We start from the raw sequence: 12,648 nt of genomic DNA, 5'->3' as shown, positions 1-12,648 counted from the left end.
CCCACATCTCCAGCATGATAGGCAGGTACTTAACCACTGAGACACCAGAGAAGCCCCTAGGTCACAGTAGGCACACAATTTGTTGAATGAATAAAATATCCAGGAAGGGGTAGTTTTGAAACTTCATAGAAACTCACATTTCTTTTGGTAAACTGTTCTAGGGACTCTCAACCTTTTCAGTCACAAAATGATGCTCAATGTCTATCCTAAATTCTTCCTCTTGGCAGAGAAAACATTTTAGAAAAGAGTTACACCTGAATGCTATAGTCTTGGAGAACCAAGGAGAAATTACAAGCTGCTTCTCTGATGAAGCCCTGGGAATTTCCTCCTACTCTCCACACAAGGCTAAATCCAAACGTTCCTGATGCACGTTAATTGCGAATGAAGCCTACTGTTACCTGTTTCAATGCAATTATCTACAAAGTTCAGCCAAAGACTCCCAAGAGTGGCGCTGTGTCTTTGCCTAATGGCTTTCTCTGGTAAGTGGGGCTCAGTGAGCCTGTGCCGGGGAAATGCCAGAGAATGAATGCTTCAGGGATTAGCTCTCAACCACTGACTGATGCTAGTTGATGGATAAATACTTCAGCTCCCATGCTATCCCAGGTGGGATAATCTGATTGCCCATAGTGGTAATCTGCTTAATAACACACTCTTAATTGGCTTATTTCCTTTCATTGTTTCATTTGCTGTGCCTCCTACAGTGTTGGACACTGTGAATCACCATCCATATGTCCCTTCACTGAAGGACTTGTTGCCCTAGCTGCTGGGAGTGCTGTTGGCAGATGACCTTCAGTTGTCAGTCCCTTTAGGAAATGCCTCAGCTACAGAGAGCTCCCTTGCTCAAGGACCCACCTTGCTGGGGAAGCCTACATCCAATGACTGATTGATGCAGGGTTATGAAGGCTCAGAGCCATCCTAGCCAAGTTTAGGACAACTTGAGGGTCATTCTAGCTTGAGAGCTACCTGAAGAGTTGGCTCAGGTTGTTGCTGAGCCTCACTGTGTCTCACTTCCCCCTGACCATCCCTGCTTCCTGAGTGCGTGTATGCTGATTTGCTCTCTTTGCCACCCTATGGACTATAACCCTCTAGGCTCCTCGGTCCATGGGATTCTCCAAGCAAGAATACTGGGGTAGCCATGCCCTCCTCCAGGGGATCTTCCTGACCCAGAGACCAAACCCGCATCTCCTGAGGCTCCTTCATTGCAGGCAGATTCTTTACCGCTGAGCCACCAGGGAAGCCTCCCTGCTTTCCCACTCCTCCCTTATATATAGGTGTTGATTCCAAAGGCTGCTGCTGCTGCTAAGTCACTTTAGTTGTGTCCGACTTTGTGCGACCCTATAGATGGCAGCCCACCAGGCTCCCCCATCCCTGGGATTCTCCAGGCAAGATTCCAAAGGCATTCTTTAATAAACATCCTGGTGCTAACTCCTTCTCAGAATCTGCTTTCTGGGGCTTCCTGTCTCTACTAGGAGGAGAGCTGGTGAGCCAGTCAGCTATCCAGCTGTGCCCCTCATAGAGAGGGAAGGCTCTACAAGGGAAAAAGAGAGCTTACTAGTAGGCTCCTCTTACCAGTATTCACAGCCTACAAAGCTGCGCTTGGATTAGCCCTATTAGTAACAGTATTGAATGCCTACAGCATTGATCACCTACAAATTCTTAAACTTCTCCAATGTTAAAATTATTATCCCAAATATTATGTTAATACAATTAACATGATTATCAAAAATAACATGACTTGAATCACTACCACAACCTATAGCTTACTGATTAGTTTTATCAGCCTATTTCTTCTTAACCAATTTAATGACAACAGCCTTAATTTTTCATTAATCTTCTCCAACTCCTATCGGCACCTTTGTGAATTTTAAAAACATGAGTCTTACCACTAATATTCATTGCCAGTCAATGTCACCCACTGAAAGAATCACCAGGGACTTCCCTGGTGGTCCAGTGGTTAAGAATCCATCTTCCTATGCAGGGGACTCAGTTCCATCCCTGCTCAGGGAACTAAGATCCCACATGCTTCAGGACAATTTAGTCCATGTGCTGCAACTACTGAACCTGAGCACGCTAGAGCTCGCAAACCACAACTAGAGAAATCTATACACGGCAATGAAGAGCCCGTGTGCTGCAACTAAGATCCAGTGCAGCCAAATAAATAAATATTAAGAAAAAAAGAATTACTAACCTGGAAAAGGCTATATATTCTATACTAACCATGCTATAGATGTTCCTAATTATAACATTCACAGCCATAGAATTGATTCCATTCTGTATCTTATCGGAAGCAACTCTAATCCCAATATTGTTATTACTCACTGAGGAAACCAAACAGAACAACTTAATGCACGACTTTACTTTTTATTCTACACACTAGTAGCATCTTCTCCACCCCTAGTTTCTCATATATATCCAAAATATTATAGGTTCATGAAACTTTTTAATGATCCAACACTGAACCCAACAAAATCTAACTCTTGATCCAACATTTTGCTAGGATGAAAAATAGCTTTTATAATTAAAAAAAAAAAATACCCCTCTGGCTGCCAAAATTGCATGTCAAAGCCCCTATTCTATAGTTCTTGCAGCCACAGTACTCAAACTTGGAGGCCCTGGTATGCTACAAATCACAATGATCCTATACCCCTTAACAAACCACATAGCATATCCACTCCTCATAATAGGAATAATCATAACTAGCTCAATCTGCTTGCACCAAAGACTTAAAATCACTCACCATGATTCATTCACCACATAGCACTTGCCATCACAGCTATCCTCATCCAAACACATTGAAGTTATTTAGGGGCCACTGCCCTAATAATTGGCCATGGCCTCACGTCATCTATATTATACTGCCTGGAAAATTCAAATTACAAATGTATTCAGAGCCAAATCATAATTTTAGCCTGTGGCCTACAGATCTCTTCCACTAATGGCAACATGATGACTACTAGCAAGTCTTACAAATCTAGCATTACTCCCCAACAATCAACTTCATTGGAGAACTGTTGGTAGTAATCTTTTTCATGTTCCAACATCACCATCATCCTAATAGGGATTAATGCAGTCAATACTGCCATAGACTCTCTCTATATACTAATCATAACACAATATTTACATAAGAAAAGTGAAAAATGTGAAAGTAAAAATGTTAGTCACTCAGTCATGTCTGACTCTTTGCAACCCCATGGACTGTCTATGGGATTCTCCAGGCAAGAATACTGGAGTGTGTTGCCATTTCCTTCTCCAGGGGATCTTCCCAACCCAGGGATTGAACCTGGGTCTTCCTCATTGCAAGCTGATTCTTTACAATCTGAGCCACCAGGGAAGCCCTTACGTGAGAAAACACCCTTATCACTCAACCCCAAATTATTTTGAGATCCATGTGCTGTAAATAGTTTGACAAAAACATTAGATTGTGAATCTAGCAACAGAAACTTAAATCTTCTTATTTACCAAAAAGGTATACAAGCACTGCTAATTCATGTCTTCATAATTAACCAAACTTCCAAAAGAAAAAAAATAGGAGTAATCCATTGGTCTTTGGAACCAAAAAACTGGTGCAACTCCAAATAAAAGTAGTAAGTTTATTCCCCTCTTCTACTCTAGTCACACTAATTACATTAACTATACCAATTAAAATAACAAACTCCAATGTCTACAGGAGCAACCTATGCTCATTTTATGTCTCATATGTCTTTATTACCAGCTTAATTTCCACAACAGTATTCATTTACTCGGGCCATGAAATAATCATTTCAAACTGACACTGAATTACATACTATCCAACGCTAAAACTATCACTTATCTTTAAATTACATTACTTCTCAATGATATTCATAACAGCAGCACAATTCATCACATGGTCAGTCATAGAATTCGCAACATTCTGTACACACACAGACTCTAACATTAATGGGTTCTTCAAATATCTACTTGTATTTCTTATCATTGTACTAAGTTTTAGTTACTGCCAACAATCTTCTCCAACAGTTTAGTTGGAATTGTACCCTTTTTGCAAATGGGATGAGTGGCAGGACCAAACAGACGCAAACACTACTGATCTTCAAATCATTTTACCTAACCTCACGGTCTCCAATTGGATTCATTATCAACAGTATGGTTATCACTCAAATGCATGAGACTTAACAACAAATTCTCAGACTTACATCACATTAGTTTATCCCTGGCCAGGTTCCTCCTAGCTGTAGCTGGAAAATCTGCCCAATGTGGCCTTCACCCGTGACTCCCCTCAGGAATAGAGGGCCACACTCCAGGCTCAACCCCAGGCCACTCAGACAACAGTTGGGCAGGTGTTTTTTCATATCCAGTATCATCCACTAAGAGAAAACAATAAAACAATCCAAACAATGACATTCTGCCTAGGAGCCATCATCCTACTATTTACAGCAATCTGTGTTCTCACCCAAAACAACATTAAAAAAAAAAGGTCACCTTTTCTACCTTGAGCTAACAAGGCCTTAAAATGGTAAACACTGGCATTAACCATCCCTATCTAACCTTCCCCCATATCTGGACACAAGCACTTTTCAAAGCAATGCTATTTATGTGCTCCAGATCCATTGTTCATAGTCTAAATGATGAACAAGATATTCGGGAAATAGGAGGTCTGTTTAGAGCAATACCTTTCGCCACAACCTCCGTCATCATCAGAAGCCTCGTGTTAACAGGAATGCCTTTCTTTGGAGGTTTTTATTCCAATGAGCTACTCATTGAACAGTCAACACATCCCGTACCAATGCTTGAGCCCTCCTAATTATACCTATTGCCACATCCCTAACTGTCTATAGCACTCAAATTCTTTGCTCTTAGGACAATCTCGCTTCTCTACTCTAACTTGAATTAATGAAAATAATCCATTCCTAATTAATTCTATCAAACGCCTTTTAATTGGAAGTGTTTTTGCTGGATTCTTTATCTCCAACAACATCTCTCCAACAATTCCACAAATAACTATGCCTTACTATTTGAAGTTAACAGCCCTTGCCGTGACTATTTCAGGATTTATTCTGGCACTTGAAAGCAACTTTACCACACAAAAATCTAAATCCAATTATCCTTCAAATCTGTTCAAATTCTCTAATCTTCTTAGATATTTTCCAGCTATCATACACAGTCTCTCACCATATCTAAATACTTCAAGGAGTCAGAAATGAGCATCACTACTGTTAGACCTGATTTGACTAGAGAACGTGTTACCAAAATCTACCTTATTTTTCCAAATAAAAATTTCTATACTAGCCCTAGACCAAAAAGGCCTAATTAAAGTTTATTTCCTCTCCTTCCTCATTACACTTGCCTTAAGAATAGTTCTATTTAATTTCCATGAGTTACTTCCATAATTATCACAATGCCAATAAGCAGTGACCAACCAGTAACAAACACCAACCAAGTACAATAATGCAGCAATTCATATAGCTTTCTCAGTAGAAAACCCAGAATCTCCAGTATCATAAATCACTCAGTCTCCCATCCCATTAAAATTACACACAATCTCTACTTCTTCGTCCTTGAAAATGTAAAGAACCACTGCAAGCTCAGTGGTCACAGCTTTTATATAACCAAAAACTACTAACATATCCCTAGATGGGGCTTCCCAGCTGGCACTAGTGGTAAAGAACCTGCCTGCCAAAGCAGAAGACATAAGGGATTCAGGTTCAATCCCGGGGTCAAGAAGATCTCCTGGAGAAGGGCGTGACAACTCACTCCAGTATTCTTGCCTGGAGAATCACATGGACAGAGGAGCCAGGCAGGCTACAGCTCATAGGGTCGCAAAGAGTCAGACACAACTTAGTGACTGAACGACAACAACAACAAGAAATACCTTTCTTTAATTCTACAAATGTTAACAGGGTTATTCCTAACAACACACCATACATCAGATACAGTAACTGTCTTTTCATTTGTAACCCATATCTGCTGAGATGTAAATTACAGGTGAACTGTCGTTAAAGAATCTGCCTGCAGTGCAGGAGACCTGGGTTGGTTCCCTGGGTTAGGAAGATCCTCTGGAGAAGGAAATGGCAACCCACTCCAGTGTCCTTGCCTGGAAAATCTCACGGACAGAGGAGCCTGGTGGGCTGCAGTCCATGGGGTCGCAAAGAGTCGGGCATGACTGAGTGACTAACACTTACTTACTTATCCAATATCTTCATGCACATACAGAGTCTGTATTTTTTTATCCATGTAGGGCAAGTACTGTATTATGGATCTTACACTTTCCCAGAAACATGAGACATCAGAATCATTCCTACTATTGACAGTAATAGCTATAGCATTTATAGGTTACATGTTACTATGGGCCAAACATGCTTCTAAGGAGCAACAGTCATTACAAATTTCCTTTTACAAATTCCTTACACTGGAACCAGCCTGGTCGAATGAATCTGAGGAGACTTTTCAGCTGACAAAGCCACTCTTACACAATTCTTCTTCCACTTTATCCTTCCATTTATTATTGCAGCTTTAGCAATCATCCACATGTTATTCCTTCATGATACAGGCTCTAATAATCCAACAAGAATTTCATCCAACATGAACAAAATCCCATTTCATCCATACTGCACAAAGATATCTTGGTGCATTGTTCCAGTTTCTGATCCCACTAGTACTAGTAATAGTACTAGTGCTATCCCTACCTGACCTTCTAGAGGACCCAGACAACTATATCCCAGCTAACCCCCCTCAACACTCCCCACTACCACATCAAACCAGATGGGTACTTCTTATATCCATATGCAATCCCACAATCAATTCCCAACAAACTAGAAGGTGTACTAGCCTTAATCTTCTCAATCTTAATTTTACCAGTTATCCCAATACTTCACATATCAAAACAACGAAATACAGTACTCAATCCCTTAGCCAATGTCTATTCTGAGTACTCATAGTAGGCTTGCTAACATGAGTCGGAACTTGCTGAACACCCATTTATTATCACTGGGCAACTAGCATCTATCTTATGTGCTGTGCTGTATTTAGTCGCTCAGTTGAGTCCGACTCTTTGTGACACCATGGACTGTAGCCTGCCAGGCTCCTCTGTCCATGAGGATTCTCCAGGCAAGAACACTGGAGTGAGTTGCCATGCCTTCCTCCAGGGGATCTTCCCAACCCAGGGATCAAAGCCGGGTCTCCTGCATTGCAGGTGGACTCTTTACCAGCTGAGCTACCAGGGAAGCCCAGCATCTATCTTATGCTTCCTTCTAATCCTCGCCTTATACCACTAACAGGCATCATCGAAAACAACCTCCTAAAATGAAGAGTCTTTGTAGTATATTTATTTCCTTGGTCTTATAAACTAGAAAAGGAAAATAACACATCTCCCTCAGACTCAAGGAAAAAGCTCCAGTCCTACCATTAGAAGCCAAAATCGAAATTCTACTTAAACTATTCCCTGAAAATTTGTTATGGGACATTTACACTACCTTTAAGTACTGTATGAGTATTAATAATGGCACCAATAAAATCAACACTGCTATGTATTTTGTGCAATATGTGCCCTTCCATGTGTGCTGTGCTGTGCTAAGTTGCTTCAGTCATGTCTGACTCTTTGCTACCCTATGTACTGCAGCCCACTAGGCTCCTCTGTCCATGGGATTCTCCAAGCAAGAATACTGGAGTGGGTTGTCTTGCCATATACATAAGCACAATATATGCTTATTATACATAATAAATGTATACTCATATACCCATGGTTATAAGCATGTATATTATCTTATTGAAATTATGTAATACATTATACTGGTCAACTCACATTCAACCTTTATCTCTACAAATATCTATGAAGTAACAGAACAACTTGATATTACATAGAACATATACATTTATTAATCATACGTACTGCACTGAGTCAAATCATTACCATAACCAATGTGCCTGTGTGCTCAGTCACTTAGCTGTGTCCAACTCTTTGTGACCCCATGGACTATAGCTCATCCAGGTTCCTCTGCCCATGGAATTTTCCAGGCAAGAATACTGGAGGGGTTGCCATTTCCTACTCCAGGGGATCTTCCAAACCCAAGGATCGAACCCACGTCTCTTTGCATCTCCTGCATTGGCAGGTGGATTCTTTACAACTGCACCACCTGGGAAGCCCATCATAACCAATAACCAGAGCTTAATCAGCAAGCTGTAAGAAACCATCAACCTGCCCACAAACATATTTCTCTTATTGCTCCAAGCCCATAAATCATAAGAGTTTCTATGAATGAGCTATACTTGGTATATGGTTCTTACTTCAGGGCCATCTCATCTCACCTAAAATTGCCCACTCTTTCCCCTTAAATAAGACATCTTGATAGACTAATGACTAATCAGCCCATCCTCACATGTAACTGTGGTTTCATGTGTTTGCTTTTTTTTTTTGATTTGAGGGAATGCTATGACTCTGCTATGACTGTCAATGGCCTTGACACAGTCCAGCAACTTATAGCTGAGCTTAAATTAAATATTATTTACCAACATCATCAACGATCAGGTGTTATTCAGCCAATGGTTATGGGACATGAAGCAATTACACAAATACATACACACGTGCATACACACATACACGTATTGGGTAAATAGCCTGTTTAATCAAACTCCCCTTATCCCTCACACTTTATATGTCATCATCATCCTGCCAAACCCCTCAAACAACAGATTAACCTTCTTTTTTTTATCAACCCAAAGCTAGTATAACTACAAAGTAGTCTCTGAACTACTACCAATGAATTATTTAGATACGCCTGCAATGCAGGAGACCCAGGTTCAATCCCTGGGTGGGGAAGATCCCCTGGAGAAGGGAATGGTAACCTACTCCAGTATTCTTGCCTGGAGAATCCCATGGACAGAGGAGCCTGGTGGGCTACAACAGTTCATGGGGTCACTAAGAGTTGGATTTTCACTTTCAGAGCTTATACAGACACCCTCCTATATCTGCCACTTACCTCCAACAAAATCAAAATTAAAATACATCTTAAAAATACACAAAAGAAAAAATTAAGCACTTAAATACTAATTTCAACACAATTCAAACTACTACACCGAATACCAATATATCACCTAAATACATAAATCTTGTACTAACAAAATCCTACTCAACCTGTTGATTTAGCTTAATAATTAAAGCAAGACACCGAAAATGCCTAGATGAGGTTACCTATTCCATAAATACATAGGTTTGGTCACAGCCTTCCTATTAATTTTTAATAAAATTACACATGTAAGCATCTCTATCCCAGCGAGAATGCCCTAGAAATCATCAAAGATTAAAAGGAGCAAGCATTAAGCATAGCAAAAAGCACCTCACAACACCTTGCTTAACCACACCCCCCACGGGAAACAGCAGTAATCAACATTAAGCCATAAACGAAATTTTGACTAAGTTATATTACCAATCAGGGTTGGTACATTTTGTGCCAAATACTATGGTCATACAATTAGCCATAATTAATAGAAATCTGGCATAAAGTGTGTTAAAGAGAACCCCAAAATAAAGTCCTAGCTATGCTGTAAATGTCCTAGCTAAATTAAAAACAAGCTATAAAAGTGAGTTTAACATTTTGACTCATGACAGCTAAGATCCAAACTGGGATTAGATACCCCACTATGCGTACATGCATGCTAAGTCACTTAAGTCGTGTGCAACTCTTTGAGACCCTGTGGACTATACCCCGCCAGACCTCTCTGTCCATGGAATTCTCCAGGCAAGAAGACTGGAGTGGGTAGTCATGCTCTCCTCCAGGGGATCTTCCATATCCAGGGATCAAACATGTCTCCATGGCTCCTCAGGTGGATTCTTTACCACTGAGCCACTGGGGAAGCCCATCTCAGTATGCTTAGTCCTAAACTCAAATAATTAAAACAAAATTATTTGCCAGACTACTACTAGCAAAAGCCTAAAACTCAAAGGACTTGATGGTGCTTCAAACCCCTTTAGGGGAGACTGTTCTGTAATCAATAACTCACCAACCCTTGCAAACACAGTCTATATACTGTCACCTTCAGCAAACCCTAAAAGGAACAGCAGTAAGTGTAATTATCAGAAATAAAAATGTTAGGTCAGGATGTAGCCTATGGCATATGAAGAAACATTACATTTTCTGCCTCAGGAATATAACACAAAAGTTTTTCATGAAATTAAAAACCAAAGAAAGATTTATTAGTAAATTAAGAATGGCATGTTAGGGACTTCCCTGGTGATTGAGTGGTTAAGGCTTCACCTTCCAATGCTGGGGGAGCAAGTTCTATCCCTGGTCAAGGAGCTAAGACTCCACATGCCTCATGGCCAAAAAAACAAACAGAAGCAATATTGCAACAAATTCAATATAAGACTTTTTTTTAAAAAATGGTCCACATAAAGAAATCTTTTTTAAAAAATAGTGTGCTTAATGGAATCGGGCTATGAAGTACACACACACCAACCATCACCCTCCACAAATATGGATAACTTTTCACAAGCTGTTGACATGTACTAAACATATAGGAGGAGACAAGTCGTAAGCATACTGGAAAGTGTGCTTGGGCAAATGAAAGTGTAGCTTAAATAAAGCACCTAGTTTACACCCAGGAGATTTCATACCGCATGAATGCTTTGAACTAAAACTAGCCCAAACTTCCCACCCAATTCAACTCACCATGAGAAAACTAAATAAAGCATTCATTCAACATCTGAAGTGTAGGAGACAGAAATTTAAACTGGATTTTATAGAGAAAGTACCACAAAGGGATGATGAAAGAAGCACTAAAACTGCCAAAAAGTAAGGCTTACTTATCCTTTTACCTTTTGCAGAATGATATAAGTAGAAAACTTTAACAGAGAGAACTTACGTGAAATACCTCAAAACCAGATGAGCTACTTATGAACAGTTTACAGGAACAAATTCCATCTATGTGGCAAAACAGTGAGATTTACAAGCAGAAGTGACAAGCCTAATGGGACTGACGATAAACTGGTTGTCCAGAAAAGACTGTTAGTTAAACTTTAAATATTAATTTAAAAATCATAACTTTTAATGTAATTTTAAATGTTACTCTAAAAAGATACAGCTTTTTAGACACAAAATACAACTTTTCTTAGAAAGCATAAACAATTTCACAGTTGGCTTAAAAGCAGCGACCAATTAAGAAAGTATTCAAGGACTTGTCTGGTGGCACAGTGGATAAGAATCTGCCTGCCAAAGAAGAGGACACGGGTTCAATCCCTAGTCCTAGAGCATTCCACATCTGGGAGCAAGTAAGCCCATTCCATTTAGTACAACGACTGAAGCATGCTCACTCTAGAGCCTGTGGGCTGCAACTACTGAGCCCACATGCTCCAACAACTGAAGCTCTTGCACCTAGAGCCTGCGCTCCACAAGAGAAGCCACCACAATGAGAAGCCTGTGGACCACAATGAAGAGTAGCCCACAGTCGCCTCAACTAGAGAAAGCCTGGCATGGAGCAATAAAGACCCAGTGCAATAAAAAAATAAATTATATATATATACACACATATATAAAAGAAAGCATTCAATCTCAAAACACATTCATCTTAACACCAACAATAAACAAGCCAACTCATAATTTAATACTAGACTAACTGATCTGTTAACAGAAGCAATACTATTAACCTGAGTAAGAAAAAAATTATCCCGGCATAAGCCTATAGCAGAGCAGATAGCCCCCTAATAGTTAACAACAAAATTTAAACCTAACCCAACACTTAATTATTTATTCAAACAATTGTTAACCTAACATAGGCATGCATTTAAGGAAAGATTAAAAAAGGTAAAAGGAACTTGGCAAACACAAACCCTGCCTCTAAAATTATTTACCAAAATCATCACCTCTGCCATCAATAGTGTGAGAAGCATTGTCTGCCCAGTGACATGTTTAATGGTCATGGTATCCTGACCGTGCAAAGGTAGCAAAATCATTTCTTCTATAAGTAAGGGCTTGTATGACTGGTCACATGAGGCTTTTAGTGTCTCTTACTTTTGATCAGTGAAACTGATCCTCCTGTGAAGAAGCGGGAACAGTATAATAAGGCAAGAAGACTCTATGGAGCTTTAATTAACTAATCCAAAAAATAATAATAATAAACAATAACCAAACCTTAGAGGGGATAACAAAGATTTTAATGGATTAAGAATTTTTGGTGGGGTATTCTCAGAAAATAAAATAACCTCTGAGTGATTAAAATTTAGACCAACTGGTCAAAATGCCTAATCACTTATTGATCCAAAATATTGATCAAGAGAACAAATTACTCTAGGGATAGCAAAAGGATCCTACTCTAGAGTTCATATCGACAATAGGGTTTAGGACCTTAATGTTGAATCAGGACAACTCAATGATGTAACTGCTATTAATGGTTCGTTAATTCAACGATTAGTCTTAAGTGATCTGAGTTGAGATCCAAGTAATCCAGATAGGTTTCTACCTATTATACATTTCTCCTAACACAAAGGGACAAAGGAAATAAGCCTACTTTACAAAAGTACCTTCAAATTCATTAATGATATCATCTCAGTTCAATTAATTTACTCTTACCCTGCCCAAGCCCCGGTGGCTCAGAAAGTAAAGAATCTGCCTGAAATGTGGGAGACCCAGGTTCAATCCCTGGGTCAGGAAGATCCCCTGGAGAAGGGAATGGTTACCCACT

General features: G+C 39.7%; 2 pseudogenes; both read left to right on the top strand.

Moving 5' to 3' along the window:
- The first annotated feature begins 381 nt into the window (after positions 1-381).
- Positions 382-5,366, top strand: LOC145525191 (NADH-ubiquinone oxidoreductase chain 5 pseudogene; annotated as a pseudogene).
- Positions 5,367-6,177: 811 nt separating this feature from the next.
- Positions 6,178-6,931, top strand: LOC145525190 (cytochrome b-like; annotated as a pseudogene).
- The last annotated feature ends 5,717 nt before the right edge of the window (positions 6,932-12,648 follow it).

Source organism: Giraffa tippelskirchi, chromosome 11 (genome assembly GCF_054371585.1).
Source record: "Giraffa tippelskirchi isolate mGirTip1 chromosome 11, T2T-mGirTip1v1.2.pri, whole genome shotgun sequence".
Lineage (NCBI taxonomy): Eukaryota > Metazoa > Chordata > Mammalia > Artiodactyla > Giraffidae > Giraffa > Giraffa tippelskirchi.
The sequence above is the reverse complement of the archived record's forward strand: the minus strand, read 5'-3'. Positions and strand labels throughout refer to the sequence as shown.